This window comes from Myotis brandtii, unplaced genomic scaffold, assembly GCF_000412655.1.
Source record: "Myotis brandtii unplaced genomic scaffold, ASM41265v1 scaffold230, whole genome shotgun sequence".
In the NCBI taxonomy this organism is placed as follows: domain Eukaryota; kingdom Metazoa; phylum Chordata; class Mammalia; order Chiroptera; family Vespertilionidae; genus Myotis; species Myotis brandtii.
Genome location: NW_005358650.1, coordinates 8,348,067 through 8,365,741, shown reverse-complemented (window position 1 = coordinate 8,365,741; position 17,675 = coordinate 8,348,067). Strand labels below are relative to the sequence as shown.

Sequence of the window (17,675 nt, the reverse complement as noted above, 5' to 3'; positions counted from 1 at the left end):
GATCAGCTGCCTCCTGCACACCCCCTACTGGGGATGTGCCTGCAACCAAGATATATGCCCTTGACCGGAATCGAACCCGGGACTCTTCAGTTCCCAGGCCGACGCTCTATCCAGTGAGCCAAACCGGCTAGGGCTCACCCATTTTCCATGCTTCTAAAAATGTTAGATTCAAGTAAATGTCTCCAGGTATGCCATATGCTGGCCTCTAAGCTGTTTTGGCTGATTTTGCTGAAGTGGGGTTAGAGTAGATATCGGTAGCCTCCAACAATTGAGGTAGACAAGGGATGTAAGTCTGTCCCTCAATTATATTTCCACATATAAGAGCAGACTCCTACAAACCCTGCTATATACACAAACACTTAACTGCATAAGTAGACAGAAAATAAATGTCTCCAGGTATGCCATATGCTGGCCTCTAAGCCGTTTTGGCTGATTTTGCTGAAGTGGGGTTAGGGTAGATATCGGTAGCCTCCAACAATTGAGGTAGACGAGGGATGTAAGTCTGTCCCTCAATTATATTTCCACACATAAGAGCAGACTCCTACAAACCCTGCTATATTCACAAACACTTAATTGCATAAGTAGACAGAAAAGAGTCATTGAGTGTGTTCTCTGGTGTAGGTGCTCTGATAGTATCTCATGAAGGTGCTCATGAAAAGTTACCCTGATGCAAATAATGACATTTCTGGGGGCAAGATCCGCTCACCTCGTTGTGATCAGGTGACAGGGTGCCTCTAAACCAGTGGCTGCATGCAGGATTGTTCCAGAATTGAGCTGTAAAGGTCAAGTGAAAAGTTGGGCTCTTCAGATTCTCATGTCTCATTCATCCTCGGGTGGGGTGCCTATACCATATTTCTAGTCAATTCACCTATCTTAAACACCACTCATTTCACCAGTGAAAAATCTTTTCTCACCTCCGTTAAGCTAATTTTTGAGGCCTTTAGTGTTGAGAGAGAGGTGAAGAGCTTGAAGTTTCTGCTTCTAGATTGAGGCCTTTTGATGAGCATCTTTCAAATGCTAGCTAAACATTTCCGGAGTGCTGGAGTATGGGTGCCTGGTTACGGCAGGTCACGTTCCCTGGAGACCAGATTGAAACTAACACATCTTAGCCCTAGCTGGTTTGGCTCAGTGGATAGAACATTGGCCTGTGGACTGAAGGGTCCCTGGTTCGATTCTGGTCAAGGACACATGCCCTGGTTGTAGGCTCGATCCCCAGTAGGGGGTGTGCAGGAGGCAGCTGATCAATGATAGTCTCTCATCATTGATGTTTCTATCTCTCTCTCTCCCTCTCCCTTCCTCTCTGAAATCAATAACAATATAATTTAAAAAAGAAAATAAAACAACAGCATGCAACCATATGTCCTGTAAGTCAGGTGGAGACTGTGTCTTACAAATCTTATCCTTGCTGACAGAGATGCCTGGAAGGTGCAGCCACTGTGGAAACACAGTATGGAGGTTCCTGAAAAAATTAAAAATAGAACTACCATATGACCCAGCCATTCCCCTTCTGGGTATTTATCCAAAGAAACTCCAAACACTAATTCAAAAAGACATATGCACCCTATGTTCATTGCAGCATTATTTCCAATAGCCAGGATACAGAAGCATGGACACCATTTTATAAGCAAACTGATACTCTATATATCCACTTACAAATCTCATCTAATCCTCACCCCATCTCCCCACGCCTTTTTTTTTCTTTTGCCAAACTTAGTATTTATTTTCTTTGTTTTTGTTTTTGTTGTTTTTTCCAAAGAGTAGGTAAGACACATGTGGAACCTGACCAAAATATGGTACCCTGGAAAGTAGCTGATTCCCTGCAGGAACAGAATGGAAGAGGGTGTCAAAGCATCAGTGGATACCAGGAGCTGCCGTCTAATGTTGGAAAGCAGCTCCTTTCCTGTTCTGAGTGCACTGGTGCCCTTGAATGAGAAGAAAACATACCTGCCTTGTTTTATGCTTGACAATTTAATATAAAACTCTTCCCAGAAGAAATTTCTGTACTGGGTCTTTATAGTAAAATTATTACAGCTATAACGGTAGTCATGTACCCAAAGCCTAAAGGAAATCAGGATAGGTCTCCAACAAAGTGTACACATTCTGTCATCTCTCTATTTCCTTGGCAATCTTTATGGGCTCTGGTTGGAGGAACCCAGTGGAATTGCTGTCACCACAGTCTCGTGTTTTGCTGCATTGCTTAGGCAGAGCGCGACAGATTGGGGAGCCATTGATATATGACAATTGGGAGCTATAACATTTGGGGAATGAAAATAATTGTGGAAACCTTACTTCCACTACTTCTAAAGCATTTTAATAAGTCTGTTCTTTATGACTTTAGGTAAACATGTCAAGTGTTCCCTAAGATCAGAATGAGTTTGAATTAATGAATTACTTAGAACGTCAATCTTGAAATATACGAGCCTGTCAGGAAAACCCAGACCCTTGGCACAGAATATAATCTTGCTCTATCGGATATGCAGCTTCTATAAAAACCCTGGTTTGGAAGAGCCGATATTTAGGGAAGGTAATTTAGGAAGCAGTCTGTATCAATCCACTTCTTGAAATATTTTTAGGATTTGTCTTTGGATGAGATTAACAGCTATAGGAAATAAAAATACCACATCTCTTAACCCCTCACAGAGTGTCTTCAGGATCTGACTTCAGTGCTAGGGCTCTGAATTTTAGAGTGAGTTGTAATATACACGAGCATTAAGAAATCCAGGTCTGCATTTTTGTGGCCATGTTTTTTGGTGACGTTACCTTTGAGTAAAGTAGTAGGGAACCTCTATATTTCTTCAGGTGAACTAGGATATTTGAAAGGTTAGTGTTACATCATATGGTAGCAATTGGATTTGTTTCCTATGGTTGAAAAATGTGCTTTTTTCCAGTTTTTCAAAGACTCTAGTTGAAGAAGCTTGCAAAGATCATTGTGTAGAGGACTCAGTCCTTCTTTCTTTCTTTTTTTTTTTAATACAGGGTTGCAGCCTAAGACAGAGGAGAACCATTCAAGAGGCCAGCTATAAATAGTTCTGGGTGTTCTTGAAGGATGGTAGTTTCCTTCAGCATTAGATTAAGGAAACTCTGTACAAAGGAGTTAGTCTTGTCCATCCAGGTAAAGGCCAGGTAGATGCCAACTTCCTTCTCATAAAGAGCTGACCAACAAAGGACTGATCTGAACAAACTATCCAGCTAATGAATTATTATACAGTGTGGGCAAAAGTTGTTCATATGGAAAAATAATACAATAATTAAATAATAATCCAAGAATAAAGTCTACGTTTCCCATACTCAAAACTAACAACCTATTTTTGCCACAACCTGTATATTAGTGTTTTGTTTTGTTTTTTTCCTTTTATATTTAGTAGGAGAACTTGTTACTTTTTTTTTTTTAGGAGAAAGTGCCTAGGCTAGCCCATTTAGGCCACATCTCTGCTTCATCCACATTAGCTCCTTGGGCTCACAGGAGCATGTGAGTTGAAAGGTGTGAATGGAGAGGAAGTTGCAATCATAGTATGAAGTGGAATATGTGGGATTATTATCTATGTTACCTTTGGTAAGCAGATATTGCCTGTGAGCACACACTTGTCCAGGTACATTCTTTCCTTCAAATGAAAGGTGAAGTCCAGCATGGTTGAAATCTCATCTGTCCCAGGCTCTGCCTCTGCTACTGAGAGTAGGGTCCTCGTTCAGCTGCGTCTCTAATGTGGCCTTTGGGGAGGGTGTGTGTGTGTTTTCATTGTTAACAAAAAGTCATTTTGTTGAGGCGAGGTTCTTTTTATAGGTGTATATCTCTTCAGCTGTTACCACTGGCTAGGATCAGAATGGACCACAGATATGCCTCATTTCACCCAGGAGGTATAACTGAAAAGCCTGTGAGTATAACTTTTATAAATGAGCTCACAGTCTAAGTATTTCAAGAAAAGCCTTTATTCAAGGGATCCCTGCTGAGAACCATTTTGTAAAGTGCTGTGCTCACAGTAGGCACTGGATAACTACATGGATGGACAGATGACAAGATGGATCTTTTTGTATGAAAAACCCTTTCATTAGAGCCGGAGGTTCCTGAAAAAATTAAAAATAGAACTACCATATGACCCAGCCATTCCCCTTCTGGGTATTTATCCAAAGAAACTCCAAACACTAATTCAAAAAGACATATGCACCCTATGTTCATTGCAGCATTATTTCCAATAGCCAGGATACAGAAGCATGGACACCATTTTATAAGCAAACTGATACTCTATATATCCACTTACAAATCTCATCTAATCCTCACCCCATCTCCCCACGCCTTTTTTTTTCTTTTGCCAAACTTAGTCATTCTCTAGGAAACTCTGTCCCCCAAACTGAGGGTGGTTGTTGCCAGACCCTGCTCCAGTATGGCCCTCATATGTCTCTGTCCAGTACCCTGTGTCAGTGTTAATAAAAACACGCCCAAAGAGTAGGTAAGACACATGTGGAACCTGACCAAAATATGGTACCCTGGAAAGTAGCTGATTCCCTGCAGGAACAGAATGGAAGAGGGTGTCAAAGCATCAGTGGATACCAGGAGCTGCCGTCTAATGTTGGAAAGCAGCTCCTTTCCTGTTCTGAGTGCACTGGTGCCCTTGAATGAGAAGAAAACATACCTGCCTTGTTTTATGCTTGACAATTTAATATAAAACTCTTCCCAGAAGAAATTTCTGTACTGGGTCTTTATAGTAAAATTATTACAGCTATAACGGTAGTCATGTACCCAAAGCCTAAAGGAAATCAGGATAGGTCTCCAACAAAGTGTACACATTCTGTCATCTCTCTATTTCCTTGGCAATCTTTATGGGCTCTGGTTGGAGGAACCCAGTGGAATTGCCGTCACCACAGTCTCATGTTTTGCTGCATTGCTTAGGCAGAGCGCGACAGATTGGGGAGCCATTGATATATGACAATTGGGAGCTATAACATTTGGGGAATGAAAATAATTGTGGAAACCTTACTTCCACTACTTCTAAAGCATTTTAATAAGTCTGTTCTTTATGACTTTAGGTAAACATGTCAAGTGTTCCCTAAGATCAGAATGAGTTTGAATTAATGAATTACTTAGAACGTCAATCTTGAAATATACGAGCCTGTCAGGAAAACCCAGACCCTTGGCACAGAATATAATCTTGCTCTATCGGATATGCAGCTTCTATAAAAACCCTGGTTTGGAAGAGCCGATATTTAGGGAAGGTAATTTAGGAAGCAGTCTGTATCAATCCACTTCTTGAAATATTTTTAGGATTTGTCTTTGGATGAGATTAACAGCTATAGGAAATAAAAATACCACATCTCTTAACCCCTCACAGAGTGTCTTCAGGATCTGACTTCAGTGCTAGGGCTCTGAATTTTAGAGTGAGTTGTAATATACACGAGCATTAAGAAATCCAGGTCTGCATTTTTGTGGCCATGTTTTTTGGTGACGTTACCTTTGAGTAAAGTAGTAGGGAACCTCTATATTTCTTCAGGTGAACTAGGATATTTGAAAGGTTAGTGTTACATCATATGGTAGCAATTGGATTTGTTTCCTATGGTTGAAAAATGTGCTTTTTTCCAGTTTTTCAAAGACTCTAGTTGAAGAAGCTTGCAAAGATCATTGTGTAGAGGACTCAGTCCTTCTTTCTTTCTTTTTTTTTTTAATACAGGGTTGCAGCCTAAGACAGAGGAGAACCATTCAAGAGGCCAGCTATAAATAGTTCTGGGTGTTCTTGAAGGATGGTAGTTTCCTTCAGCATTAGATTAAGGAAACTCTGTACAAAGGAGTTAGTCTTGTCCATCCAGGTAAAGGCCAGGTAGATGCCAACTTCCTTCTCATAAAGAGCTGACCAACAAAGGACTGATCTGAACAAACTATCCAGCTAATGAATTATTATACAGTGTGGGCAAAAGTTGTTCATATGGAAAAATAATACAATAATTAAATAATAATCCAAGAATAAAGTCTACGTTTCCCATACTCAAAACTGTAAACCTATTTTTGCCACAACCTGTATATTAGTGTTTTGTTTTGTTTTTTTCCTTTTATATTTAGTAGGAGAACTTGTTACTTTTTTTTTTTTAGGAGAAAGTGCCTAGGCTAGCCCATTTAGGCCACATCTCTGCTTCATCCACATTAGCTCCTTGGGCTCACAGGAGCATGTGAGTTGAAAGGTGTGAATGGAGAGGAAGTTGCAATCATAGTATGAAGTGGAATATGTGGGATTATTATCTATGTTACCTTTCAATCATAGTAAGTAGTGGAATATGTGGGATTATTATCTATGTTACCTTTGGTAAGCAGATATTGCCTGTGAGCACACACTTGTCCAGGTACATTTCCTTCAAAAAATGAAAGGTGAAGTCCAGCATGGTTGAAATCTCATCTGTCCCAGGCTCTGCCTCTGCTACTGAGAGTAGGGTCCTCATTCAGCCGCCTCTCTAATGTGGCCTTTGGGGAGGGTGTGTGTGTGTTTTCATTGTTAACAAAAAGTCATTTTGTTGAGGCGAGGTTCTTTTTATAGGTGTATATCTCTTCAGCTGTTACCACTGGCTAGGATCAGAATGGACCACAGATATGCCTCATTTCACCCAGGAGGTATAACTGAAAAGCCTGTGAGTATAACTTTTATAAATGAGCTCACAGTCTAAGTATTTCAAGAAAAGCCTTTATTCAAGGGATCCCTGCTGAGAACCATTTTGTAAAGTGCTGTGCTCACAGTAGGCACTGGATAACTACATGGATGGACAGATGACAAGATGGATCTTTTTGTATGAAAAACCCTTTCATTAGAGCCATTCTCTAGGAAACTCTGTCCCCCAAACTGAGGGTGGATGTTGCCAGACCCTGCTCCAGTATGGCCCTCATATGTATCTGTCCAGTACCCTGTGTCAGTGTTAGTAAAAACACGTACTACTTATTGGACGCTTACCATAAACCAGGACTTTACTAAACATCTTTCATCTGTTATCTCATTTAATCCTCGAGGCAATTCAATGAGATGCAGAAACTGCACTTCACAGAGGCTTGCCCACAGCTTGCCATGCTTGTATAACTGGCAAATAGTGGAGTCTGGTCTCAAATGTGAGTCTATCTCATTCCAAAGCTCTAACCCAGTGGTTCTCAACCTTCCTAATGCCGAGACCCTTTAATACAGTTCCTCATGTTGTGGTGACCCCCGATTTCATTGTTACAAATTGAACATAATTAAAGCATAGTGATTAATTACAAAAACAATATGTAATTATATATGTGTTTTCCGATGGTCTTAGGTGACCCCTGTGAAAGGGTCATTCGACCCCCAAAGGGGTGGAGACCCACAGGTTGAGAACCGCTGTTCTGTGTGTGTCCACTACATGCCAGCTCCCTGAAAACCTCAACTCTGTTTTATACATCGTTGTCCCCTCAGCTTCTACCACCAGGCCTGGTGTACAATGGGCTCTTATTGTGAATGAATGGAAAAGGAAGGACCAAGATTGTGATTGGAAGACCTGTTTCAGCTCTAGTTCTGGTACCAAATAAGTCATTCGACCTCTCTAGAGCACCGCATAAATTGGAAAAATAATTCCTGCCCTGCCTGTATCACACAGCTCTTGTGAGGATCAAAGGAGAAAGAGCAATTTAGGAAGCAGTCTGTATCAATCCACTTCTTGAAATATTTTTAGGATTTGTCTTTGGATGAGATTAACAGCTATAGGAAATAAAAATACCACATCTCTTAACCCCTCACAGAGTGTCTTCAGGATCTGACTTCAGTGCTAGGGCTCTGAATTTTAGAGTGAGTTGTAATATACACGAGCATTAAGAAATCCAGGTCTGCATTTTTGTGGCCATGTTTTTTGGTGACGTTACCTTTGAGTAAAGTAGTAGGGAACCTCTATATTTCTTCAGGTGAACTAGGATATTTGAAAGGTTAGTGTTACATCATATGGTAGCAATTGGATTTGTTTCCTATGGTTGAAAAATGTGCTTTTTTCCAGTTTTTCAAAGACTCTAGTTGAAGAAGCTTGCAAAGATCATTGTGTAGAGGACTCAGTCCTTCTTTCTTTCTTTTTTTTTTTAATACAGGGTTGCAGCCTAAGACAGAGGAGAACCATTCAAGAGGCCAGCTATAAATAGTTCTGGGTGTTCTTGAAGGATGGTAGTTTCCTTCAGCATTAGATTAAGGAAACTCTGTACAAAGGAGTTAGTCTTGTCCATCCAGGTAAAGGCCAGGTAGATGCCAACTTCCTTCTCATAAAGAGCTGACCAACAAAGGACTGATCTGAACAAACTATCCAGCTAATGAATTATTATACAGTGTGGGCAAAAGTTGTTCATATGGAAAAATAATACAATAATTAAATAATAATCCAAGAATAAAGTCTTCGTTTCCCATACTCATAACTAAACCTATTTTTGCCACACTCTGTATATTAGTGTTTTGTTTTGTTTTTTTCCTTTTATATTTAGTAGGAGAACTTGTTACTTTTTTTTTTTTAGGAGAAAGTGCCTAGGCTAGCCCATTTAGGCCACATCTCTTTTGCTACTGTTATGAATCGTAATGTAAATATCTGATATGCAGGATGTATTTTCATTGTTACAAATTGAACATAATTAAAGCATAGTGATTAATCACAAAAACAATATGTAATTATATATGTGTTTTCCGATGGTCTTAGGTGACCCCTGTGAAAGGGTCATTCGACCCCCAAAGGGGTGGAGACCCACAGGTTGAGAACCGCTGTTCTGTGTGTGTCCACTACATGCCAGCTCCCTGAAAACCTGAACTCTGTTTTATACATCGTTGTCCCCTCAGCTTCAACCACCAGGCCTGGTGTACAATAGGCTCTTATTGTGAATGAATGGAAAAGGAAGGACCAAGATTGTGATCGGAAGACCTGTTTCAGCTCTAGTTCTGGTACTAAATAAGTCATTCAACCTCTCTAGAGCACCGCATAAATTGGGAAAATAATTCCTGCCCTGCCTGTATCACACGGCTCTTGTAAGGATCAAAGGAGAAAGAACTTATGGAGACCATAAGGAACTATATAAACGTTAAGAAGGAATCATAGATTAATTACCTAACTTAACTGTTTTCTAAGTTCAGAATGGTTCAAGGCTAGGTTTCCTCGAAGTTCCTGAAATATTTAAATATTTGGAAAATACTTGACCTAAGGAAAGGATAGGGAACAAGTCTTATGGTGTGGATATACATACTGGCAAATGAGCAAACCATAGGAATTCCAGTTAGATGGTGAAAAGCAGTCCAGGCTGGTGGAGTGTACACTGGACACAGAGTCTCAGGATAAGGAAAGGATAGGGAACAAGTCTTATGGTGTGGATATCATATGGCAAATGAGCAAACCGTAGGAATTCCAGTTAGATGGGGAAAAGCAGTCCAGGCTGGTGGAGAGTACACTGGGCACGGAGTCTCGGGACCAGGGTGCTCAGCAGAGCGTGGACACTACCTTTCTTGAGGAAGTGTCTTCATCTTGCTGCCAGGCCTCAGTTTCCCTATCTATGAAACAAAGTATTTGAATTGAGTGACTCTAAGCTCCAGTGACATGTCATTCTAACCAGGTGTTTGGGGCAATCCTGTAGGATTGAGTCATCCAGTGGTGTAGCTTTCACTGGCCACACAGTGTTTGCTGCCAGCGTTCCACCTTTTACTTGCCGGCAAAGGGGCTGGCAGACCCTCATAGGCTAAAGCAACAGAGAGGACCCCCCCTTCACCTCTCTCCTTCCCCCCAGTGTGTTTTCAGGTGTCTTAGAGAAATGTGCTAGATTCCAAAGCTGGGCTGTGCACTGTTCAACTTAGGTTCCTCATTGACACCTCTAGTGCTGGCTTTAAGAGCCTTGTTTGGAAGAATGTTCTGTTACCCCTCTTTGGTAACCCCATTGTTTCTCTACAATCACACCCCTACTCCATGGATTTGAAACTGTTAGATTTCTGTTATTTTTTTAAAAACATTAAGATTTTCCAACAGTGCAATGTAAAAATGCTTCTTGAGACTTCTTTCAACCTTAGAACTATATATACTTTCAAAACTTATAGTCTGTGGATAGAAAGCCCTTTGAGACTGATAAGAATGAGCTCTCTAATGGCATCTCAGGTTTTGTAATACTTATTTTCAGGTGCATTGTTTAAGCTTCATGCTGACACTGGCAGATACACAGAGCGGGACAGACTATCCATGTTTTACAAATGAGCCTGGAAGGGGAAGGAAAGCGCACAAGGAACAAGGCCAAGCTGAGGCTCAAACTTTTTCTCTGTTCTGTTCAGTCCACCTTCTGGGCGATACCAAGCCACGTTCACCTACCTGACAGTCCTATTTAAGCAAGCAGGGCAAGTTAGGGCTGTCGTTTCAGCTGAGGAGATGGAGCCTCAGACATTAACCTCCTTGCCACGCACCTCTGGCTTTTGAGTATTCTGTCTCAGACCCCCCTCTCCTGACTCGGAGGACCTGCTCTTTTCATTATAGCTGCTGACTTCTGTTTCAGCACTTCCTAGAAAATCTTCAGGCAACGCCTTCATCTCGCCAGCATAAAACACCGCAGGGTTTAGGAACTCACTGAGGGAAATTCTAGAAAGGCAAAGTCAGAAGAAAAGAGAATCGTCAAGAGGAAGGAGAAAGGTCAAGAGATGGAAAAGACAGACCAGCATTTGGATTGCCTGCTTCCTTAACCACAAGTGGGAAGCAGCCCCCATGATGGAATCTCTGCCACTTTGTCTGTAAGACCATAAGCCTGCCCCAGACTGCCTGCTCCAGCCCTGTCACATGTTTAGGGGAAAGTTACGGACAGTTCCACTTTTCATTGTAGGTATTTGTATATTTGCATTTATTAATTGTTGCGTGTAAAATTAAGACTCCAACATGAATCCACCTTGGATCTGAGGTCTAATATCTGACAGACTGCAAAAGGTATGTAGTTGGAATTATCCTCCCCTCTGGTAATAATTAGAATTGTGGGGCAGAGAGCAAGCAACTTTGGAATGAATCTTCTTACTTAATTTCTTCTGGGTTCTTGACATCCATGTTTTCCCCTCCGTTTTTCTGTCTATAGCGCTGTCTCTGCAGCACTCAGCCTGCCCCCCAGTCCCATCAACCCCCCTCCCACTTCTCTCTGATGTTCTCCGAAACACCCTCAGATCTGCCCACCTGCTTTGAACAGAGACTTGAATAAGCTTCAAGTATTTTAATACTAAAAATTAGTTTTTATTTGGTACATATTTTCTCATTTTAATGCATTTCTAAGGAAAAGAGGTTGAATTTTTGAATAGCTACCGTCACAGTTTTAGAATTGAAAACCTTAATTTTCAAGATCAGAAAGTCGAGCTTTCCTGGGGATGAGAGCTGTGTGCAGCGGGCTTCCTCTGTTGAGGTGGCTTACCACTTAACAGCCAGTGCTGGAAAAATCCTTTGTGACGACTTTTTATATGGCCTAGCATTCTTGTTCTTATGAGTAATGCTAATGAAACTGTTCTTTCAAAACCTCGAGACCCCCTCACCAGGCACGTATGTTCTCTGGGAACACCCAGTCATCTCCTTGACAGTTTGTAGGCTCTGTGCTCGTTCCTCTTATTGCAGTTGTCTGCTCAGTGGATAGAGGCCGGTGTTCTCTTGCACCAGCGGTGGCCCTTTAGGGATGGGATAGAAATTGCTGGGAAAGATGGGAAAGTGGAGGAGATTGGTTTGTGTGCTGTTTGATTAAGAATTAGTTTAGACTGGGTTGGTTAAGAAGCCATTTTAGTTATTGTCTTCACATTCTTAGAAAATGTATCATACTTAGTCTGAATAAATCTGAGAATAAAACACCATGGTGCCTTGCCTTGCCTCTATGCAAAGAAATCTCGTAGCAAAACTCACACATCTGGTATTTTCGAGTTCCTCTTAACCTGTTATTTAACATGTGGCATTTATTTGTCATCTTTTCATTTGGTGGTGGTGGTGCCCACAATAACAATACTCCACTGTGGTGGTTGTGTTTTACAGAACCCAAGAATGGCTTTTATCCCTGCATCTGTGTCAAATCCAGTGCAGTTTTCTCCTCCCAGTGGCTTGCACGGCGCCTGATTGAGTGGTTGACTGTTGGTCGCCAAGTTGCTTTGTTAAAGCCACAATCTTTAGAAGTGAAATAGTCACACCAAGCGATTGGCTTATGTGGACTCTTCTGTAAATAGTACGTGCGCTGGGGGAGTATTCCCTGGCCCCCGGGGGAGGTCAGCAGAGTGGTTGTGAGACAGAGTAATCTGGTCTGGGTGGTGCTGAAAGCTCTTATTGACAGAGGATTAGTCTCAGTGGAGACAACATGCTGTCACATGGCCATCAGTGCAATTGAGAGGAGTGAGGTGGGAGGCCAGTGGGGGAGGGGAGAGCCGCTGAGTCACTGAGTTCATTTAAAGGCTGCTGCTGGGGTGGGTGGCCAGCAAGACCCACCCCTGGACTCTGCCACCACCACACCCACACCTCTGGGTTAGCTGACTCCATTCCATGTTGGGCACGGAGGACAGCGGCACTTAAAGAGGTATGAACCTGAAAAGCTGGTCTCACAGTCAGACACCTCGTAAGCAGTTGAGAACCCTGGGCAGGTTCCGGGGGCATGAAAGAGGGAGGCCTCCTGCTGACATAAGGGAACTTGGCCTCTGGTCCTAACTGTTGGCTTCTGTATCCAAGGCGGGAAGCTGGGAAGGAGGGTGCTTACTCCAAGGTTTCTTGACTTGATGCCTCAAAGCTCTGAAAGGGAAAAGAGGAAATTGTGTATGCTTACTTAATCTAGCAGCCAAATACTATTTCTCTAGGCTGGGCATAATTTAAAGTCACATTTAAGCTTGTCAGTGAGCAGGCATTGTTAATGTGAGAAAAAAATATGTTAAAGTCACTGTATTTTCGTAGGTGCCTCAGAGTTAGTCTGAAGCTTCTCTACCACCAGAAAAAAGAACAAAATTGGCAAACTTTTGTCTGCATTGGGGCTGGAGGGAAAGTAGGGGGTACTTGAGGTGGGCGGGGAATTGGGGCAGAAGTCATAGTCTACTAAACTGTGTCACTTCTCTAAGAAAAGGGAGCACATGGTCTTTGCCGTAAGTTTTGTTCCCAGCCTTTGAGGACTGATGTTTCTGTGTGTGTGTGTGTGTGAGTGTGTGTGTGTGTGTGATCCCACCACATGCACTAAGGACCTATCTGAATGACTGTTAATAAATGAACTGTTAAATAAATATCTTAAAAAGGACCTAAAGAGATAAGTCTATAGACTAATATGTGTTGTCCAAAAAAAACATCAAAAATTGGTGGAGGCTGGAAAAAAACTTTTCAAAGTGAACTCTGAGTGCTAGTACTACCCCAGTCCAGGTTATCTATCCTGAAGAATTGATTTTGGCAAATCTAGAATAAAAAGTGACTGCTTGGACTAGGCGAGTTCTCTTGTTTGTATTTGTTTTTTAGGAAACTAGTAAAAAGTCATTTCCTCTCGAAGCTACATGTGCATTCATGCAGAACACGGGGATCGCTTTGTTTTGAGTTTCTTCCCCATCTCTCCTTTATTTTTCTTTTGCAAAACTGAACATAGAATTCTGTTCATCCCAATTTATTCAGCGAGGTCTGCGACAAGGAAGGCAGGCAGCAGATGCTTGGTGGCTTCAGTGAAAGGGGAAATGAGTAACGGAGGATAGAGGTTGTGCAGGGTCAGGGAAGAAGGAAAGCCTGTTTTGGCGTAAGAGAACTTTGCTGTTTAATTGGTTGTGTTGGCAGCCAGTAAGGACTGGGAGGAAAGAGAAGAAAGATGAAGAGAACAGGGTTGGGGGTCACTAGTTGCTGCCACCTCCTCTTTCCTGGCTGGAGGGACTGTAGCCAGTCTGATGGCATGTTGCTTGGATGGCCCGTCAGGAAATCATTTCATTCCTGGCTCCCTGGTCTCAATTAGCTTGAGTGTAAAAACTTGCTGGGTTTAATCAGTCCCTCTAGCTAGCAGAATAAGACTTTCCCCTTTTAAAGAGAAAGGAATGTGTGTTTTGGGCATTAATAAACCTTTACTAAACTAACCTTCCTGCATAATTAAATTACTTGCTTTGAAGTAAAGGAGCACCTAAAAATTAAAGGTTGAAATATGATTCCAGAACATGGCTTAAATTTCTTTCAGGTTTTAATAAATGTTGAGAGAGAGGGAGAGAGAGAGAGAGAGAGAGAGAGAGAGAGAAAGAGAGAAAGAATATGTCATCGCATCAGCTCTGAAATGCAGGAAGTTTGTTTAGCAGTACTCATTATTGGGAAGAAAAACAAAGCAAGTTGGTCCTTGGATTTTATAAGTCACCACCAAGGAGCCATGGGTAGGGTTTCATCTAACTTGGGGCCCTAGGTTACGGACAGGTGGGATGCTAGGTCCCAGTGGGCCTGTCATTTCTTTTTTTAAATATATATATTGATTGATTTTAGAGCAGAAGGGAGAGGGAAAGATAGAAGCATCCATGATGAGAGAGAATCTTTGATCGATTGCCTCCTACTGGGGATAGAGCCCGAAACCTGGGCATGTGCCCTGATGGGGAATCAATCAAACTGTGACCTCCTGGTTCATGAGTCAAATGCTCAACCACTGAGCCATGCTGGTCCGGGCTGGGCTGGTCATTTCTAATTCCAGATCCAGGTATAGATGATGGCAAGTTAATTTTAGAAGGCTAGATTGGAAGCTTTTCCCCCGTGTGTAATGACTCAACTTAAGAATTTAAATGTTTGCTCTCAAGCTCCCATACTCTAAATGACCTGCAGGTTACCCAGTGCAGAATGTTAGCCCTTTGTCTACTGCACGGTCTGGTTAGTGTTCGGGAAAAGCAAATACATTTAAAGATTTAGTTTGACAAAAGTCCCTTCTCCTGGTTTTGTGGAGCATAGCACCAGTTCCCCACCAGCTGAGGGGTCTTAAGGCCTCACTCCTGGTATCACCCAGAAAGCTCTGGGGATGCTGTCTAGCTTTAAGTCCCCTCATTGCTCTATCTTTGAAATTCCTCTGCTTCTCTCAGTTGACCCTTTTGCTTATAAGGTTGGCTTGTTGGTGTGTGTGTGTTTTTTAGTTAAGTTTTATCCAAAATTTCTATAAATTTGAAACGAGTAAGGGGCTTCCTGTCCTGTTCAATCTGCTATACAGACCCAGACTCTCTCCTGACTAAATGCAACTGGGAAGTTAGATATGCGAAAACATTTCTTTATGTTGAACCACTAAGTCTTGGTGTTGGAAGGAACATGCCGTTACCCTCCTCTGTGTATGTAGCCTTTGCATTCTACCAGCATGGGGGGGGGGGTGGTGATCTGTGGCAGCAAGCAGAGAGGTGGTCTTACAGCACCACACCTGGTTCCACTGTAAAGTCATCATCTTGACACCTAGCTGCTGGCTGGCTTTCATTGGACACCTTCCTTTTGCATATCACTTCTCCATCAAGATCATCTTTCCGTCATAAGTTCAGGTTCATGATGTTTACTATCCATAGTCTATGCATTTATGATGATAGCCCAGTTCCCTTTTATTTTTTCCTGTTGGGTTTGAAACCCCTCTGTGGGAACCTGTCATATGTATTGACTTCCACTATAGGCTTTGTTTCATCTAAGTATCTTTCTCTACTTCCCAAATTTCATGCTAAAACTTGTTTACCACGGTCCATTCCAAAACTGCTTTTCAGCCATGCTCTGGAGGTGTCCTTTCTCCCCATTAGGAGTCATCATTCTAGTGCCTTATATACGTTGTACCTAAACAAATAAGAATCCTGTTTTGCATCATCATGGATGTTGTTATAATCCATGTCCACATTATCTTTAAAAATCAATGACCTTTACCTAGAGGAAGTGAGGAAAATACCCCCATTGGGTCTCAGGACTGTCCTCAGAAAGTTTAGGATGTTTTCCTGGTGTGACTTGTTCCTGTGTAAATTAGCAGATGGGGACGGGGAGGGGAAGGTCAGCCTTGGTAAGCTGTGGAGCTGCCAGTTTCCATTCTATTTGTCATTTTCTTCAGGAAGTCCCCAATCATGGGGGAGTAATTATCTCAGCCATTTGGGGCCCAGCAGGTTCCCACCACTCACCATTCCCCTGGAGTCGGCTGAGACTTCGTTCCATGGCTGGTGACATGCAGTGCCTGCTGGTGCCGCTGCACTCCCCCCTCTAACACAAGTTTACTCCTTGCAGATCATGCATTCTCTCAACAATCTGAAAGCTGCAAACCCTCCTCCCAGGGAGAACACACACCTGCACACTTCTGTGTCCAGTTGCTGGGGGTTGAGCATGTCCTAATCAAGGTGCACGAAGCCCAGGTTAAGGACCCCTCGCATTCACCATACCCACCTTGCTTTGAAACTTGGCGATTTATGTTTACAGCCTGTATCATGGGTTGCATGAGAAGGGCCTTACTCCTGTTCTGTAGGTCTTGTGGTTCCATTCATTATTTATTTTTGGACCTCCGGTGCATAGCATTGGGTTAACTGGTCCTTGGTTTCTATCACACTCATGGCCAGTCCACGCAGGGCCCTCCCCCATCCATCTTATCTCTGCAAAACAACACCTGCGAGCCCACCCCCAACACAAAAACTAGAATGTGACAGCATTTATCTAGCCTGTGTGGTCCTACTTACCCGACCCAGTGTAGTCGCTTTCTGAATCTTGTGTAAATTGTTTTCTTGCTTATTTAAGAAATAGTTTTGTCATGTCTATACATTTCTAAAAGGTTAGCCAGGATATGGTGGAGTTCCTAAGTCCTCTCTAGACATACGTAAGCTCTCCATGGTTCATTTGTGTTAAAATACCTGAGCCCTTCTTGGGCGCTAGGTACTCGGGTGACAGATAAAACGACAGCCCCTGCTGTCACGAAGCTGGTGGGGAAGATGCTAAAACCTTTCAACCTGGAGTAATTACACCAGCAAAGCCGTGAATACTGAAAGTCGAACCACGTTATAGGGGTGATGTGATTTCCATACACGGTAGCGACCTGTTTCGTGCGGGACTTATGAGTGCATGCACTTTCCTTTCGTCTGAATGAGTGCTGGCTCGCGGCCGGTCCTCCCGCCCTTTCAAATAGGCACATTCCCGCCAGCTCCCACTCAGCCCTGCGGAGACACTCAGAACTCGGTGGCACATCTTTACTTTTCTCCTCAGGTAACTTGCCTTCACCTCTCCCTCAGCCTAGGCTCAGAGAAGGCAGCACAGCACAGCACACTGCGAGGAGCCCGGGTCTTGATGTCTATGGCCTGGGGTTCAAGTTCTGGCTTCACAGTTGCTCTGTGACCTTGAGCAGATTACTCAACGCCCTTCTTCCTCTTCCTCATTTGTAAAGTGATGCTAGCAGTGCTCCCTCATAAGGTTGCTATGAGCATGGAATGAAATAAATGTGCTTTATTTCATTTAGCTCTTAAAGAAATAAAGTACTGTAGTGCATATTACATCGCCAGTTCTCACTATCCGATGCCATCGCTAATGGTTTCGGCCTGCATGGCCCAGGAAATAGTAAGAGGTGAAAATAAAGGAGACAGGCTCTGTTCCGTGCTGTCTCAGGCGTCAGACCCCTGGTGCTGGAAGAGGTGTAATGAGAACCTCTTTTAATAAGAAAGAAGCTCCTGACAATGACCCCTGGCCATGAGATGTGTCCATAACTAAGGTTCAGGTTCCCTGTGGACAGAGCTGTCTTTTATTTTTAATGTTACATGCAGCACGGCACCCTTAATGAATAGTGG

At 42.6% G+C, this 17,675-nt stretch overlaps 1 protein-coding gene across 2 annotated transcripts in view; it reads left to right on the top strand.

The window, feature by feature from the left end:
• The window catches only part of MCC (mutated in colorectal cancers), a 264,652-nt gene that overhangs the window by 106,546 nt on the left and 140,431 nt on the right, over positions 1-17,675 (top strand). Inside the window, exon 1 of one of the 2 annotated variants that reach the window (XM_014539908.1) lies at positions 12,449-12,499. The exons of the other annotated variant lie outside the window; for it this stretch is intronic. The gene's annotated coding sequence lies outside the window, so the exon portion shown is untranslated. Of the gene's footprint in view, positions 1-12,448; positions 12,500-17,675 lie in introns of those variants that run through there. 2 annotated transcript variants of the gene reach the window in all.